At 40.6% G+C, this 9,467-nt stretch overlaps 1 protein-coding gene across 1 annotated transcript in view; it reads right to left on the reverse strand.

The window, feature by feature from the left end:
* The window catches only part of CACNG8 (calcium voltage-gated channel auxiliary subunit gamma 8), a 124,942-nt gene extending 121,619 nt beyond the window's left edge, over positions 1–3,323 (reverse strand). Inside the window, exon 1 of the mRNA XM_040325668.1 lies at positions 2,971–3,323. The gene's annotated coding sequence lies outside the window, so the exon portion shown is untranslated. The remainder of the gene's footprint in view (positions 1–2,970) is intronic.
* Positions 3,324–9,467: the final 6,144 nt, after the last annotated feature.

Here is a 9,467-nt window from a genome sequence, read left to right on the forward strand (position 1 = left end):
CAGGGAAATGTTAGAAATTTTCATTTGGTCAGCACATGAAGCCATTCGGCTGCAGCTCTAATCAGTGTATTCTGACAGTGGAGGAGTCCCTTCTGTTAGAATACAATAGCACAGTGGGAATTATTCCTTTATCCAACTCACTTGTGTAAGTGGGGGAATCTTTTATTCTGATCAACCTGCTGGATGATTGAAAAAACTGACCTATCTATGGCCAAGTTAGGTGTCTGTACATGTGGCAATAGTTGTCCCACACAGGGGCCATTTAGGGATTATGACTGTCAATGGATTGCTCTATGCTTTTTAACACTCTCTGTATAGCTGTTGAAACCTTCAAGCAAGTAGGAATTTCGTATAGTCTTTTACAATATACAATGTCCATTGGATTGCAACATGTTATGCTGTGAATGGTGATATTGGAAGACAGTAATTAACAACAAGCAAAACACACATAAAAAACTATACTGTTAGAAAAGACTCTTACATGTGTGACCACTGCCAGCTTAACATATCAGTCAATAAGTAACACCATGAACAAACTGTAAGAATAGTCACAAAAATGACTATACCGTATGTATCTGAGATAAGTCTACTTTATACTTCTCACAACTCCTTTAGTTCTTTTCATTTGAAGTCCTCTTGTGGATTACTCATTACTGCTGTAGCATAGCAATAGTTTGAGCGTAAAATGAACACCACTTCTTATGGTACAGTGCCATAGACTCATAAATACAGTTTCATTCTATTGTCAGTGTTATAGTGCTCTTTTTTTTAATATATATATATATATACATTGTGTCCCATTTTATATCATTAAGGCATCATTATTCAATACAGAAAGTGAATTCACTGTTGTAAAAACTCAAATCAACCAATCAGAAATGTGTACTAGGTCTGACAGATCTCTGTACCTGGCTTCTCAAGTTAGCCCACCTGCTGTGGTCATTAAGGGTCTCAATTTCCCAGCTGGCATTTCCTTTATTTTACAAAACAGAGAATATAACAGCATGACAATCCTGCTACAGTAGGAGGAATCAAACTGCATGATCGGTGGGAGCAAAGCCGGAAACTCCAGCGGGAGATCTTGTTGATGAAGGGCCCAAGAAACATAAGAATGAATGACTCAACCCACTACTGTCCACCTCTAATTTAAATATCCATTTTGATTGGATTGTTCTTTTAAATAAGACGAACAATCAGCCAACATGGGGCACAGACCCTTTACTTGATTGATGCTTAGTGGTTAGGGCATTCATCTCAGAATAGTTCACCTTTCCTCCTCACAGTATGAAAAGACATGGCAAAATATTTCATGGCTGATACCAGTTACTGCTATCTAAGCACAACAATTCTATAGCACCAACAACGAGTTATGAGGTGCCAGTGTGAAATATGACCTCATTAACACTTAATATCCTGCAGGGGGCTGAAGTTTATCATTAAGCAAGGCATCGTAGGCAACAAGAGTTAACATCCCTCTGGGTTTTAAAAGGCCTATTTGTTGATCTTCCTGTTAATGAGATTGATCTGGAAGGGTAGATGTCACATTATAGTCAAGGCAATTTTAAATTCGTAAATATGAAATTAAGTTAGATTACCAGCAAGGGCACATATGAAATGACAGGCAATTATGGATGTAACTTTGAGAGAAGTACACTCCATTTCCTATAATAAGCTGTAGTTTACTATAATTTATCAATATAGTCTTTCATTACAACCAGTCATCCAGCATTACCATAACCATTTATCCATGTTATGGCATAAGAATAAAAATAAAATAGGCTTTAAACACCATACCATGGCACAAACTATATGAACAGATATATAATACCTAATTAGTTATGCACAGCCACCCACAGACCAAAAACAGCTCACCTAATACCTCCAGTCTTGCTGTGGGAGGTAAAATCTCCGGTCTGTTAGCGCTAGTTCAGTGGCCACCTGCCCACAACCTGCTGAAGGGCTGGAGAGGGCACTTCTACTTCACATGTACATTTTATGGAACGATAAAGATCATGTCAGTGTTTCAAACACCACTAGCTGGGAGGAGGGAAAGGACAACGGAAATAAAACAAAGCGGCTTCCTGACCCCTCTATCTTTCTAGGAGACATTCATCTAAGTAATATATATCTGTTTAGGGACCAGTGCACAGGCAAGTCAAATTCACTTGCATAATACACATCTGTGCTACATTTTGTCTGGCATGGCATAAGCATGTATAATGTATGGGCATTACTAAGTCAAACAGATTGCTACACATTCTATAAATGCATAGAAAAATAAAAAAAGATAGCTAGCTAGATAGATAGATATCTAGATATCTAGATAGATAGATAGACAGATACCAGCACATATGAATGGTCATGCACATTTGTGTTGGAGTGATTAAATATATGACATATTAGCTTTAAGAAAATAAATTAGCTATATACGTTCATTCGATACATATATATTACGATTTTCCTTTTGCCACCCAAACTCCTAACCTCACAACTGTAATTATTCATTTAGCACCACTTGCTAATCAGCCTTTCACTATATGTCATACATCACCAGCTAATACAGAGGATACATTAAAACTAAATGATATCCATGTAAAATAAAAAAATAACCATCTGTCCCTCTTTAGCGGATAGCATTAGAAAACCAGTTTGCTAATTGCCAGCATTTGTCCAATCCCTTTTGAAAATCCAGATAAAGCCAATTGTTAAGCATGTTACTAAGTATCTGTTGCATTTTCCAAAATTCTATGACCGCTGATTACAGATGGGCTAGAAGGAAAAAAAAAACTGACAGTCATGCAACAATTTTTTTTTAGACAGGCACAGATAGACACATCTAAATAATAATTATTGGAAATATTGGGTATTATATACATGAATGAAATTGGGTAATACACATAGAAAGTGCTGCACAGCTGACAAAAGCTGATCCTGTAGCTAGCTACCATGTTGCTAGAATGATGCTCTTACCTTGCTTAAATCGTGTGCTTGGATGAGAATGTATGTCTGTGTGTCTATAGGATGATCAGGAGATGCTCATATAAATCCCTGGATGTATTAGCATCTCTCCCTCATGCCCTGGAAGGTTCTGTGGAATGGCATTTATTTTAAGAGGGGATATTTTGCAGAAAAGGAGAAAGACTTCAGCATCCTGTTATTATGTCACTGGGAGAAACCACTGTGAAAAAAGTACACGAGAGAAAAGGGGAGAGATGGAGGGAGAGAGAGAATGAGGCGAGAGCATGTACACAGCATTGGGATTGAGGTGGGGGAGGGGGAAGAAAAGCAGAAGGAAAAGAGTGGGACAAAGAGGTATAGACGTCGGTTTAATATGGATTGAACGGAGGGATAGCAATAAAGAGAAGGTGAGAAAAAATTAGGGATTTTCTGGGAAAGGATTTACAAAGGATAAAAAAGATCCCTAAAATCAACGAAGCTGATAAAATCTATGGAGATTTGGTTCTCTTCTCACTATCTATAGTATATTATTCATATTTTCTGATACAAAAATGAAGCACGGCCAGGCTGGTTTATGAATCTGTAGGGAGGATGTTCTATTAGGAAAGCAGGGAGGATGCTGAAGAGAGGACCACAGGCAGGAGAGGAGGAATTTAGAACTGGTAGCACTAATGTTGTGAATGATGATCACACACACAGCAAAGGATGCAAAAATGAAAGAGGTCTATAGAAATGACAATAGGTAATTAGTCCTGGGTCGACGTGTGTATTTGCAGTGTCCCCGAGGAAGGGATCAGCATATGGCTAAATTGCTTGTGTTCATTCACTTTGGTTAATTCTGCTGGAATATACGAATGTGCCATAGCCAGGCCTTTTCTCCCTATTCCAGTTCGCAGGGTCTCCATGGCAACGTGAGATGCTCATCTCCAATAGTCTTGTGATAAAATCATTTACAAGGATAAAGTGGTTCCCATACACATGCTTGCAAACCTGTTTCTAATCACAGGGGGTGGGCTTCCACCGCAAGACCAGAAAGGGTCATTTTTATGGGTGTTATAGAACTATTAGAATTATTGGAATGACATGCAAGGAGCTTTGATGATATACAAAGTGCTGCAGCCCACAGTAACCACCCAGATCCACCTCATCAGCTCCAGAAACATACAGACTGGCTCATAGGTTGTAATGGACTACTGTATTTTATACATTGCTCCATAGCATAAAATGCTGGATACTGGCATCAGAGAGTACACAGAACGTAGATAGATAGATAGATAGATAGATAGATAGATAGATAGATAGATAGATAGATAGATAGATAGATAGATGTGATAGGAAGATAGATATACTGTATAGATCAGATAGACAGACAGACACATAGAACAATAGATAGGTAGATAGATAGATAGATAGATAGATAGATAGATAGATAGATAGATAGACAGAAAGATGTGATAAATAGCTAGATATATACATTAGATAGATAGATTAGATAGACAGAAAGATGTGAAAGAAGATAGATATATAGATCAGAAAGACAGACACATAGAACGAACAATAGATGGATAGATAGATAGATAGAGAGATAGATAGATAGATAGATAGGATAGACATAAAGATGTGATAGGAAGATAGACATATAGATCAGATAGACAGACACATAGAACAATAGATAGATAGATAGATAGATAGATAGATAGATAGATAGATAGATAGATAGATAGATAGATAGATAGATAGATAGACAGACATATGTGATAGATAGATATATACATTGGATAGATAGATTAGATAGATAGATAGATAGATAGATATATAGATCAGATAGATAAGATAGACAGAAAGTGATAGGAAGTTGGATATATAGATCAGATAGATCAGATAGATAGGTAGATAGATAGATAGATAGATAGATAGATAGATAGATAGATAGATAGATAGATAGATAGATAGATAGAGTTGCAATAAAAAGTATACACTTTTGAAATGTAGCGCTACCCCCGCAGGAGCCGCTGGATAGAATAGGGATAGCGCGTTACCTCTGTGAGCGTCTAGGGCAGGGGTGGGCAATCTCGGCCCTCCAGCTGTGGTGAAACTGCAAATCCCATCATGCCTCTGCCTCTAGGAGTCATGCCTGTGATTGTCAGGGTCTTGCAATGTCTCATGGGACTTGTAGTTTCAAAACAGCTGGAGGGCCGAGTTTGCCCTCGCCTGGTCTAGGGGTAAAGATGATGATGAAGTGATGAGAGCAATAATGGAATGTCCAAGCAGCAGGTGTCTTTTCTTGTGCTTTATTTCACCCAACACGGCAAAACAGTAACTTGAGGTAGAATAGGAAGAAGATGGGTGAAGAGGAGAGTTATCAGATTCAGGCTTGAACAATATAGAAGCAGTCCTGCTTCTAGCGGAACTTTTACTTCGTCGCCTCTCAGCTGGAGTGGGTATAGTGTATCCGGACAGGCCTCTCACACCGACCTGGCAGCCAGAGTATCACTCAAACACTTGAGGAGAACATAAGTCTCTGCCACAGGCCCCTTTTCCAGAATGTAGATCATGAGGTAGATTCTCCTTAGTAAATTTAGTGCCTGAATCTCCCTCAGGTAGTCTCTCAAATGGTCACCAACTGACAGGTTGCCAACAGACAAACTGTCAATGTAAGGTCCCCTCTATCCCCAGTGGATTGTCAAAGCCCTGTTGGATCACCTGCCTCCGGGCTCTCCTCAGACCGACTCCCCACCAAACAGCACAACTCGCTTGGGATCTTCCTCAGAAAGTTGGGGGACGAAGTAGATCACTGGGGCCCCACCAGCTTCAGTTGCTCCGGGCCGTCATGGTCCCGGAACCAAGAACACCACATAGCACATGCACCCCGGCCTGGTAGGCCACATCGCCGGGGCCCGTGATGTGCGCACACCCTGAAGGTGGGTGCCGCACCCGTAACAATACTCCCGACCAAAGGCGTCTGCCTCAGAAATACCCTTCCCCAGCATGCCCCGCGAGGGAAAACCCCCACTGATTGGCTGCTGGAGAGAGGCACCCCTGCATGGGCCCCTCTGGCGCCATCTGTCTCCCCGAGGTGGAAAAGCATCTCTGGAACACAGATTGAAACCACAGTGCGGCCCAACCCGGCAGAGACCCAATTTACATAGATTAACCGGATGAGAGCCAAGTAACTCTCTCATTCCCCTCTAAATTTAAGATAGCACCTGGACTGAAAGTACACAGGCACTACAGAAATTATATGGATTTCTGCACAAATTGGTCATAAAATGTGATCTGATCTTCATCTAAGTCACAACAATAGACAATCACAATCTGCTTAAACACACAAAGAATTAAATGTTACCATGTTTTTATTGAACACACCATGTAAACATTCACAGTGCAGGTGGAAAAAGTATGTGAATCATTGGATTTAATAACTGGTTGAACCTCCTTTGGCAGCAATAACTTCAACCAAACGTTTCCTGTAGTTGCAGATCAGACGTGCACAACGGTCAGGAGTAATTCTTGACCATTCCTCTTTACAGAACTGTTTCAGTTCAGCAATATTCTTGGGGTGTCTGGTGTGAATCGTTTCTTGAGGTCATGCCACAGTATCTCAATCGGTTTGAGGTCAGGACTCTGACTGAGCCACTTCAGAAGGCGTATTTTCTTCTGTTTAAGCCATTCTGTTGTTGATTTACTTCTATGCTTTGGGTCGTTGTCCTGTTGCAACACCCATATTCTGTTGACCTTCAGCTGGTGGACAGATGGCCTTAAGTTCTCCTGCAAAATGTCTTGATAAACTTGGGAATTCATTTTTCCTTCGATGATAGCTATCTGTCCAGGCCCTGATGCAGCAAAGCAGCCCCAAACCATGATGCCCCCACCACCATACTTCACAGTTGGGATGAGGTTTTGATGTTGGTGTGCTGTGCCTGTTTTTCTCCACACATAGTGTTGTGTGTTTCTTCTAAAAAACTCAACTTTGGTTTTATCTGTCCACAGAATATTTTGCCAGTACTGCTGTGGAACATCCAGGTGCTCTTGTGCAAACTGTAAACGTGCAGCAATGTTTTTTTTTGACAGCAGTGGCTTCCTCTGTGGTATCCTCCCATGAAATCCATTCTTGTTTAGTGTTTTAAGTATCATAGATTCGCTAACAGGGATGTTAGCATATGCCAGAGACTTTTGTAAGTCTTTAGCTGACACTCTAGAATTTTTCTTCACCTCATTGAGCAGTCTGCGTTGTGCTCTTGCAGTCATCTTTACAGGGCGGCCACTAGGGAGAGTAGCAGCGGTGCTGAACTTTCTCCATTTATAGACAATTTGTCTTACCGTGGACTGATGAACAGCAAGGCTTTTGGAGATACTTTTATAACCCTTTCCAGCTTTATGCAAGTCAACAATTCTTAATCGTAGGTCTTCTGAGAGCTCTTTTGTGTGAGGCATCATTCACATCAAGCAATGCTTCTCTTGAAAAGCAAACCCAGAACTGGTGTGTGTTTTTTATAGGGCAGGGCAGCTTAAACCAACACCTCAAATCTCATCTCATTGATTGGACTCCAGTTGGCTGACAGCTCACTCCAATTAGCTCTTGCAGATGTTATTAGTCTAGGGGTTCACATACTTTTTCCACCTGTACTGTGAATGTTTGCATGGTGTGCTCAATAAAAACATGGTAACATGTAATTCTTTGTGTGTTATAGTTTAAGCAGACTGTGATTGTCTATTGTTGTGACTTAGATGAAGATCAGATCACATTTTATGACCAATTTGTGCAGAAATCCATATTATTCCAAAAGGGTTCACATACTTTTTATTGCAACTGTACATGGAGCTCAAGTTTGTGTAAAAGTTTAATCTTCATATAAGGTTCTTATGCTGGCTATACATGGATCGAAAATGGGCCGGCACAGCAAGGACTGGCTGAATTTGGATTAATTTATGGGCTTGCTGTATTGATCGACTTGTGAACAACCAGCCTGTGAGGTTTTTCCTAAATGATCAGTGCCAGCAACATTGATGATTGAATTATGATGGCAGGGAGGGCTCACCCCTCTGGTTAAAATAAAAAAAGAATAATCATTATAAATACTATCATTCACTGGATTGATTCCCCTCAACAATCGTTGCTAATGTAAATCATGCTAATGTATGTGCCAAAACATTTTGTTTTTCCAGTAAGAACGACTATACAAAATACTTAAAGGGGTTGTAAAGGTTCATGTTTTTTCACCTTAATGCATTTAAGTTATGCCCCATGGAAAGAGATATTCCAGTAAGAATGACTATGCTAATTATATAAAATTCACAATATAAACAGGGATCTAAATTGTATGAATACAATTGCAATTCAAAATGTATTCTAGCAAAAATTCAAAAATATAAAAAACAAACAGAAAAAAAAACAAGCAAATAAGTAGAAGTAAACTCAAAAGAATACTGTGAATAATAGCACAAGAGACACATCAAACTCAAAAAGGGCTAAAAACAATTAAAATTGCTCACCCCTGGGGATACCTAGCCATAAATCACAAGTTGTAAAAAATGTCAGATAGATAGATAGATAGATAGATAGATAGATAGATAGATAGATAGATAGATAGATAGATAGATAGATAGATAGATAGAAAAACTAAGATTATAGCCAGAATAACAATTGTCAATAGATTTTTTGGAAACATTAAAACCACATTTTTCAAAGTTACATTGGTAGTTATATGAGTATGCATATACTACAAAGTACCTGTAGGATTGCTGGAGAAGTGAAGACTCACTGTAGTAACCACCACTACTACAGGCAGTCCCCGGGTTACAAAAAAGATATAGTCAGTAGGCAGGGGAGGGATGGCAGCCTTAGGCCTGGGGGGCAAGTCCAGTCATGTGGCCCATAGAGCGTGGAAAAGTGATGGATTGAGGAAAACAGTCTAAGATTTTTCATGATCACAAGAGTCCGCACAGAGGCCCTCCTTACATCAGAGTCCACACAGAGGCCCCCCTTACATCAGAGTCCACACAGAGCCTCCCCTTACATCAGAGTCCGCACAGAGGCCCCCCTTACATCAGAGTCCGCACAGAGGCCCCCCTTACATCAGAGTCTGCACAGAGGCCCCCCCTTACATCAGAGTCCACACAGAGGCCCCCCTTACATCAGAGTCCGCACAGAGGCCCCCCTTACATCAGAGGCCCCCCTTACATCAGAGTCTGCACAGAGCCTCCCCTTACATCAGAGTCCGCACAGAGCCTCCCCTTACGTCAGAGTCCGCACAGAGCCTCCCCTTACATCAGAGTCCGCACAGAGCGTCCCCTTACATCAGAGTCTGCACAGAGCCTCCCCTTACATCAGAGTCCGCACAGAGCCTCCCCTTACATCAGAGTCCGCACAGACCCCATATACATCAGAGTCCGCACAGACCCCATATACATCATATCTGATGTAAGGGGTGTTCTGGGAAACTTGATTTAAGGGTGCATGCTGTGGACTATTGTGTAAATAGGGTCTCTGCTCACCAAAGCCTGCCCCC

The sequence above is a fragment of the Rana temporaria genome, chromosome 10 (assembly GCF_905171775.1).
Source record: "Rana temporaria chromosome 10, aRanTem1.1, whole genome shotgun sequence".
Classification (NCBI taxonomy): Eukaryota; Metazoa; Chordata; class Amphibia; order Anura; family Ranidae; genus Rana; species Rana temporaria.